Source organism: Bison bison, unplaced genomic scaffold (assembly GCF_000754665.1).
Source record: "Bison bison bison isolate TAMUID 2011002044 unplaced genomic scaffold, Bison_UMD1.0 scf7180017864458, whole genome shotgun sequence".
Taxonomy (NCBI): Eukaryota; Metazoa; Chordata; class Mammalia; order Artiodactyla; family Bovidae; genus Bison; species Bison bison.
In genome coordinates, this window is record NW_011495020.1 from 7,512,137 (window position 1) to 7,520,004 (window position 7,868).

Here is a 7,868-nt window from a genome sequence, read left to right on the forward strand (position 1 = left end):
ATGGAAGGCAGCTGTAGGCGGGCCTGGATGATTCATGAGGCTGGCGGCTGGCCCTGCCCCTCCTCCTGTCTCGGGGGACACTCAAGCCAGCGTAGAACCCTGTTTTGCAGGTGTTTCTTAGTTGAGTATCAAACCAGTGGACCAGTACTTATTCCTGAAACACCGGCAAATATATAAAAGACTTTGCTGCCTTATTCTTTTTATATAATCGTTGTTAATAATAAAGGAGTAGCCACACCTACCATAGTTTCTATTGGATGAAAACGTGAATGGGGAATTTTTTTTTTTAAGCTTCCAGCTCTCTACGAAGTGCAGGCAGTTCCCAGGTGGGGACGGTGGTCTAGAGCTGCCAGGGACAGCTCGTGAGAGCAGCCAGGGACAGCTTGGGAGAGGACCCAGCTCTATTGCAAGAGAAATATGCAGAGCCTGCCCTGCAGGCCCGTGACTAGAATTTTTCCTCCTTCCCTCCCTGGTTGTTTTACAAGGTATCGGATGACTGGCAGCACCCAGTCAATGTGGAGAACTAGAGACTGGAGTCAACACCTTCCTCCCTTCCCCCTCCTATTTATTTTTCTTCCTCTACCCCTCCCCCTCAGTCAAAACACCAACCCACCAGCCCAATCCAAAAACCTCTGAAGAGGTAAAGTGTTAGAATGTATGAAATCAAAGGATTAACAGTATCAAGAGAAGAGGGAGTAGAGTAGAAACGAACACAGCATTGTAGAGCAACTATACTCCAGTAAAAGTTAACTTAAAACAGAGAGAGAGGGAAGAGGGAGACAGAATAAGAGGAAAAATCAGAATTTCAACATTTTTTTCTCCTTCCAGGGAAAAAATAGAGTCTAGCTCTCTGGGCAAGTAGGCCATCTATCTGGGAGGGAGAACCCACGTTTTCCCCAGGTAGTACATTCCAGAGAGTGAATAAACTGTCAAGAGATGCTGGACTGGGGCCATAGAAATACATGACGTTAAAATGCAATGATAGAAGCTGTTGACAATCCTTCGAAAGATGCCAGAGGGTTTAAGAGGCAGACGCAATACTCGCAGGTGCTGCTGCTGCACCGGCTGAGTTGTAGAGTTCCTATCTTTTGCTGCTGGAAAAGCTGAGGCAAGACAATGACTTGCCCAGGGTCACACACCACGCTTGGGACAGAAATAACCCTGACTCCCCCTTCCTGGCTCTAATCAGCTGACAACGCCACTTTATTACTGTACTATCATTCCAATCTGAATCATGTAAATTGCTCCTAATTGCAGGTCTGCGGTGAACTGTAACCTCCGTGTGACTTCTAGCTGCCAGACCATCGAGCTAGGAAGTGACTGAAGTTCACAAACTCCTGAACATGGGATGAACTGCTGGGGCAGGGAGTGGGGGAGTGTTTGAAAACTTGACTCTGAAAGTTCTGAGAAGCATCATATTTGGATTTTTTTTAAATGAATTTGAAATGTCACCTCTCATTTATTAAATTTGAACAAAGAAGCACTTGGGATCCAAATGGATGACATTCAGAAAAGCATTCAGGAATAAATCTCAGATATTTTCCAAGCATTCAATCTTCACACAGTTCCTTTTCATGCTCATTAAGTGACTGTTTTTGTATTTAAACATCCTAGGTTATCACATGTGAAATCTAAAAGATAAATGAACAGACTAGTGATGACCAGTGGGAGAGGGAAAAGGGGAGGGGTAAGACGGGGTAGGGGAAAAGTGAAAGTCACTCAGTTGTGTCCAACCAGTCATGTCCGACTCTCTGCAACCCCATGGACTGTAGTCCCCCAGGCTCCTCTGTCCATGGAATTCCCCAGGCCAGAATACTGGAGTGGGTAGCCATTCCCTTCTCCAGGGGATCTTCCCAACCTAGGGATGGAACCCAGGTCTCCTACATTGCAAGTGGATTCTTTATCATCTGAGCCACCAAGGAAGCCCTAAGTGTAGGGGACTAAGAGGTAAAAACCAGTATATATAAAATAAATAAGAAAAAAAGATATATTGTACAGCACAGGGAAATATGGCTGTGATTTTGTAAGAACTTTAAATGGAATAAAATACAGAGACTAAAATAACATTGCAAATCAACTATACTTCAATTTTTTGAAAGCTGTCAAAATGATAAAAGTAAATAAACTTTCTTTTTAACTCTTTTATAGTCTACTATTGGAAGGGGGTGGGAGGAGGGGCCCAGCAAGCAACCAGGCATAGAAATTCAGATCTGTCCTTGGGGCTGGACACGTGCCATGCAGGAAAGAAAGTAAATTCCAGTTGGCAAATTGCTCTAACTGATTCATTTGTCCACCCAGAGACGCCACCTACCTGCTTGCAGGTATTCAGGTGAATGACAGGTGGGCGGGACCTATTGAATGTTTGAATAACTAAGGTCCCAGCAATGTTTTATCTGTCGAGGCTCCTGTGATGTCACACATTTCCTGGTCTCCACCAACCAATGCCCTCCTCCTTCCTCTAGGCACCTGTAGGACGGAGGTGGAGGCCAGTTACAGCCGGGGCAGCCCAAGGAGTTGCTGGACTCAGCCACAGGCGTGAGAACGGCTGGGGTGCTGCTGCTTTGAGAGCCCCAGGCAGCACTTGGAAAGGTGAGCTGAAACCCTGCTTGTTCCTCTCTGGACGTTTAGACTGTGGACCCCTGACGGATCTGAAGGAAGAATGTGAGTGAAAAATAGAAGCTGAATGGTTTAGCCCTGGGTGTTTGTCCCAGAGGGAGAAGTTCTTTTTGAAAGAAAGAGATGCCTTTGACATTTTGGATGCAGAGGAAAATTCTCCCAGGTCAGATATTTAATCCTTTCGGTTTCTCTTAATCATTAATCCAGCCTCTGCTTGTCTGGGAAGTTGAACTGATTACTATTATTTTTAAACTCTGAGGAGGAGTGGATACTTTTTTTTGAAACTTCAAGATGCAGACCTGTGTTAGGAGGGGGCTGAAATTGGAGTTGACTTATTTTCCCTTACTTTCTGCGTTCACCAGAGGGAATTTCCATCTAGACCTATGAGATGACCTTAATTATGACCCCCCCCCCCCAACACACACACCCTCTGAAAATCTGTTCCTCCAGCAGGTAAATTCTATTGCCCTTACTCAGAAGCCTGCACCCCAGGCTTCTTCCTTCTTTCTTCTCTAGAGAAGTCTCCTGTTTTCTTTGTCCTTTATTCTTTTTAAAACTACTTCACAGACTTGGATTAGAATTGTTTACATTCAGACCCTGAGTTGGTTGCCTGCTGACCTTTGGCTAAAGTAAAGATCATTTCCTCAGTGTTTACAAGAATATAGATTCAGGTCTGATGTGTAATTTTTTGGAACTCTTCCATTTTTTTTTCCTCTCTTTTCTTTGCAAATATACCAAGGAGACTGTTCTGCCAGGCCCTTTCTTTCTTGAGTAATTTTACCTCTAGGATCCATTTTGTTTTCTTAATCCTGACCACACAGACTGTTACCACTTCTGTTCTGGATGGCCCAGTAGCCACACACACTCTCCACCCAATACTGTTGTTAGAGGAAAAGAAACCATCTCCAAACCTGGCTCCCTACTGGGATGAGCTGGAAAATGGGGAGAAAAGTCAACCTGTGAGGGAGGCATTTCATCCTGAATTCCTTCATGGGCTATTTTTCTGAGATTTCAGTTAGCAAGGGAATAATCTGTTAGGACTATTTCTGTTCCTATAAATATTCATATTCATCCACCCAGAAATTCAAAGTTCGTATCAGTTCTCCTAAAGTATAAACTGACACAAATTGAGAACACTTTAATCTCAGATGTTTGCTTCTCCCCCGAGACTCTGCCTCACACTTGTTGCCAGTTTCTCTTACTCCTCAGAGGCTTGTATTGCTCTTCAGGTGACCTTTGTCTGTCCTTTTCCCCTGAGCCTTGTGTTTGGATGGTGGTGGCTGCTTGTCCTTCACCAATAGCCTCACTTGATTCAGAGTTTTGTCAGCACAAGAAAGAACAAGATCTCTTAGATCCTAAATCTTCTGGATAGAACTGTGTCCTTAAAGTCACAAACCTCTCCACAATATTTCCTTCCCCCTGTGGGCCGTGGTTCGTTAGGTCTCTGAATAGTAGGTAATGTCTGACTAAGCCAATCATTTTATCACTATATGCCAGGGCTCCTGACTATTAAAGGAACAAAGCTATGGATACTATGCCCCCAGATATAAGAAAGAAAAACAAATTACAGAGACTGGAATTCAGAGTCAGGTGATTTAGAATGCAACTGGTATCTTGGATAATGTGTACACGAGTTTTGTTCACAGGGATGAAAAGACCCCCAGTGGTTCCCTTCCTGTAGCAACTCCATCCCTTGGTTTAATGCAAAATGGCTTGATTGAAAACTGTACAGTCTCTTCCATTTACATCTTCCTTACATTACTTCTCTGAGTCTCTGTTTCTTCATCAGTAAAACAAGAACTAATAATCCCAACAATATAAAATGGTCCTGAGAAGTACATTGGGTAACATATATAGAGCATCTAGTGGCCAGTGCTTGGTGTTAAGTGGGTACCAAGCAAAGGCTAGATCCAGCCTCCTTGAGGGTGTTTATCTGGATTGCTGGAGGAAATAGTCTGACCTTTCTGAGATAAAAGGTCTAATGTGGTTGCACTTGTTAGGAACCCTGATAGTTCTTGTTATGGTTATTAGTTGTAAGTAATTAACACCGATGTTCACAGTGCAGAGAAAGGAAACAGGCAGGAGGGAGGAAAATGCTTAAACTGTGTCATTAAACAAGCCAGGCAGATTGGTTCCTGCCATTCTCTCAGGCCAGCTTTAGGAGCTGCTAGCCACGCTGTTACTCCTGCCTTTTCCCTCCTCAAGACTCTCATCCCACACAGCCCCACAAAGTGTGGTCCTCTGCAGGCTTTCGGGGGAAACGTTCTGTTGGTATTTGTGCAATCTGACTTGGCAGACAGCCCTCTCTGCTTTCAATTGTGTTATCTCCGGGGCAGACTGCTGCGTGGTCTCCTCCAGTCTTGCAGGTAAACACCCTTGGCTGCAGCCTGGTGAGCTGCAGGGCTAAGTCCCTGGGAGGAGGAGCCTGCCCTCGACTGAGGAAGGGGAACTGGGAGGTCTTGCAGACATGATCATCTCCTTAATGGACTGTCGTGTGCCCTCTGATGACCTTGAGCGATTGCATGAGAGCAGGTGTGTTCCTAGTGCCCTGGGAACTTCTCCAGGTCTCACCTTATCCTGACAAGATAAGGTCATCATCAAAAAGATAATTTTCAACATCAAGAGCAAGGTAACAGCCTAGTGGATTGAGATCAGGGGTTCATAACCTTGAACTGATTACTAGCTTGCTCAGTGGAACCTGGAGATGCACCTCAACCTCCCCATCCATTAGTTTCCATATTTACCTTTTTCCCTAAAAGGGATGTCAATGTGTTGTGGTTCACATCCCCAGGCCCCATAACAGAAGCTGGATGGGCTGTGCACCTATGTGAGTAGGTCAGGTTGACTGCAGGGGAGTGGCCATATGCCTCATTAGGAAATATTAGTCTTATTTATTGAATTCTAGGTGGAATGGTACTACTGCATTAGAACAGTGGCCTGTTCCTTGTCATCAGTCTCTCTGAGTTAAAAAACCCAGCTCCACCTCCTACTAGCCTTGTAACCCGGGATGGGTTATTTAACCTCACTTTACCTCAGCTATAAGAAAATTGTGAAGCTGAAGTGCACTGAAATGTTTAAAGTGCTTAGAATAGTCTTTGGCACAATGTCAACTATTATTTTCTTGAAAGGAAGGCATAGTGGCTAGAATCAATCAGATCTGGGCCCGTTCCATCAGGTAATTATTAAACTAAATAAGTAATTGAATATCTCTTTGTCTCAGTTTCATCATCTGGAAAACAGAATACTTACCAAACCCAGTGCTATTGTGAGGAATAACTGAAATGGTTTCATATACAGTGGCTGGTATATAGAAAGCACTCAATAAGTGTTAAATTGTGTAGTATTAAAGGAAGCAGTTGTTATATTGGATACAGCTAGACTTCCTAGGTCATGCTACAGTTTGGCTATAATAATGATGGAAACAGTAGTAAATTGAGAACCAAATACTCTCTGAGCAAAACAGATTTCCCAAAAGGCCCCCAAAGGCTTAGAGGGAGAACCTGGTAACAAAGATTATTAATATCTTGTTTATCTTGGAGTTCCAGGCCAGGGGTGCTGTCAGTTGAAATGCCTGGTCCTTTGCAGAACTGTGGGTAGTAGGATTCTATGATGTAAATAAACAGTGGGGTATCCTGGAGTGGTGATTCCTGGCTTCCAGGGACTCCTTAAAGTGGGGAAGATAAGGTCTGCTAGGATTCTAACTACTTAAAAGGCCATTCTGTATGATGCTGCCGAGAGGGGACGTATGAGAGATACTCTAAAATGTGTCCTCCCCCTTGCCTTGGCATTCGTGGACTCTCTGATGTACGTAACTCGTCCTGATATTTGTGCGCTGGCACCGCATAGACTCACTTTTATGTGGGTGGCAAATTTATTGTTCTCTGACAGGGCCTCTAAATAACATGGGCTTTTCAAAACCATTTGGAAGGAAGACTACATCACTCTTTCTGGGTTAATAGGATTTAACCATCTATTATCTCCTATACAGGTTTACATGAAAGCCATACAAATTACAAAGCACAAAAACTTCACTGAGCTGAAATAAGAAACAGAAATGTTGATTCTCCTCTATAAACTTCTTCCATTCATCCTTTCCTCTTCTTTGGTTCTAAGATGAGGACAACACAGTGACCTGTTGCTTACCCACAGATGTATTTCCGATCAACATGAGGCAGAACTTTCTAAGAATTAGAGTTGTCTAAAAGTCCAGTAGACTGCCTTGCAGTGCACTGAGTTCCCTGTCTGAAGGTGGTTGTTTTTTGCTATATTTAGTACCTAGTACAATGGCATCCTACTCCAGTAGTCTTGCCTGTAAAATCCCATAGATGGAGGAACCTGGTAGACTACAGTCCATGGAGTCCGAAAGAGTCGGACACGACTGAGCAACTTCACATGTTTACTGAATGAACAAATGACAAAGAAGACTTGCATCTCTTTAGCAGCACATACCACTCATCTGTACAATAAAGATTAGATCACGGATCTCATAGGGTCATTCTAAAGATTAACTGAGAAAATACATGAAAATTATCCAACATAGTATCTTGCACTTAGTGAACTGCTCATTAACTAGTAATAATTATGTTTTATTTTACATTATAAAATATAATCTAAAAAGGAGGGGAGAGAAGGGATTCCTGGGATTCAAGTAGAGGATAGAAAAATGACCCCAAAATTTGAGGTTTGTGGTTTTCTATTCCTGTTCTCTTCACCCTGCCCTTCTGTGTCTGCCTTTCCAGAAGAATACCTCATCCCCTCCCCCTCCTTCCAGTTTAGGGAGCCACACTCTTTGACATGGTGGATTGACAATACACTTCTGTCAGTGGCTAAGTTCTGCCCCAGTTAACCAGAGATCTTTTATATATATATTATTAATATGTGACTTAGAATGTGTGGACTGCAGTTCCACCATTATTTTCCAGTGACTCTTGGTCGCTTCTTGTGTTTGAAGCATTTGTCACAGGGATGGAAAAGACTTCACCAATAGCAAAGAGTGGAAACTCTACAAGAATTTTCTCTAATAGCCTCTTGGCATGGAGCATGGCAATAATACATATATGATGGTGAGGTCTAAATATGTGATTGCTATCTGTTGAGATGATTTACATAACTTGCTGATGACTGCTCTCACAGTCACGTGGCCGTTTTTGACTAGTACGCTACATGTTTAGGCTCCAGCATACTCACGTTAACACATGAGTCATCTGGTGTTTTCAGATTCCTCATTAACTATTATCATTATGCTTGTCTTA

At 43.2% G+C, this 7,868-nt stretch overlaps 1 protein-coding gene across 4 annotated transcripts in view; it reads left to right on the plus strand.

Moving 5' to 3' along the window:
• The window catches only part of LNX1 (ligand of numb-protein X 1, E3 ubiquitin protein ligase), a 187,981-nt gene that overhangs the window by 57,392 nt on the left and 122,721 nt on the right, over window positions 1–7,868 (plus strand). For 3 of the 4 annotated variants that reach the window (XM_010859695.1, XM_010859697.1, XM_010859696.1), the window contains exon 2: window positions 2,463–2,589. The gene's annotated coding sequence lies outside the window, so the exon portion shown is untranslated. Of the gene's footprint in view, window positions 1–2,462; window positions 2,662–7,868 lie in introns of all 4 variants that reach the window. The other variant, XM_010859698.1, reaches the window with a different exon arrangement.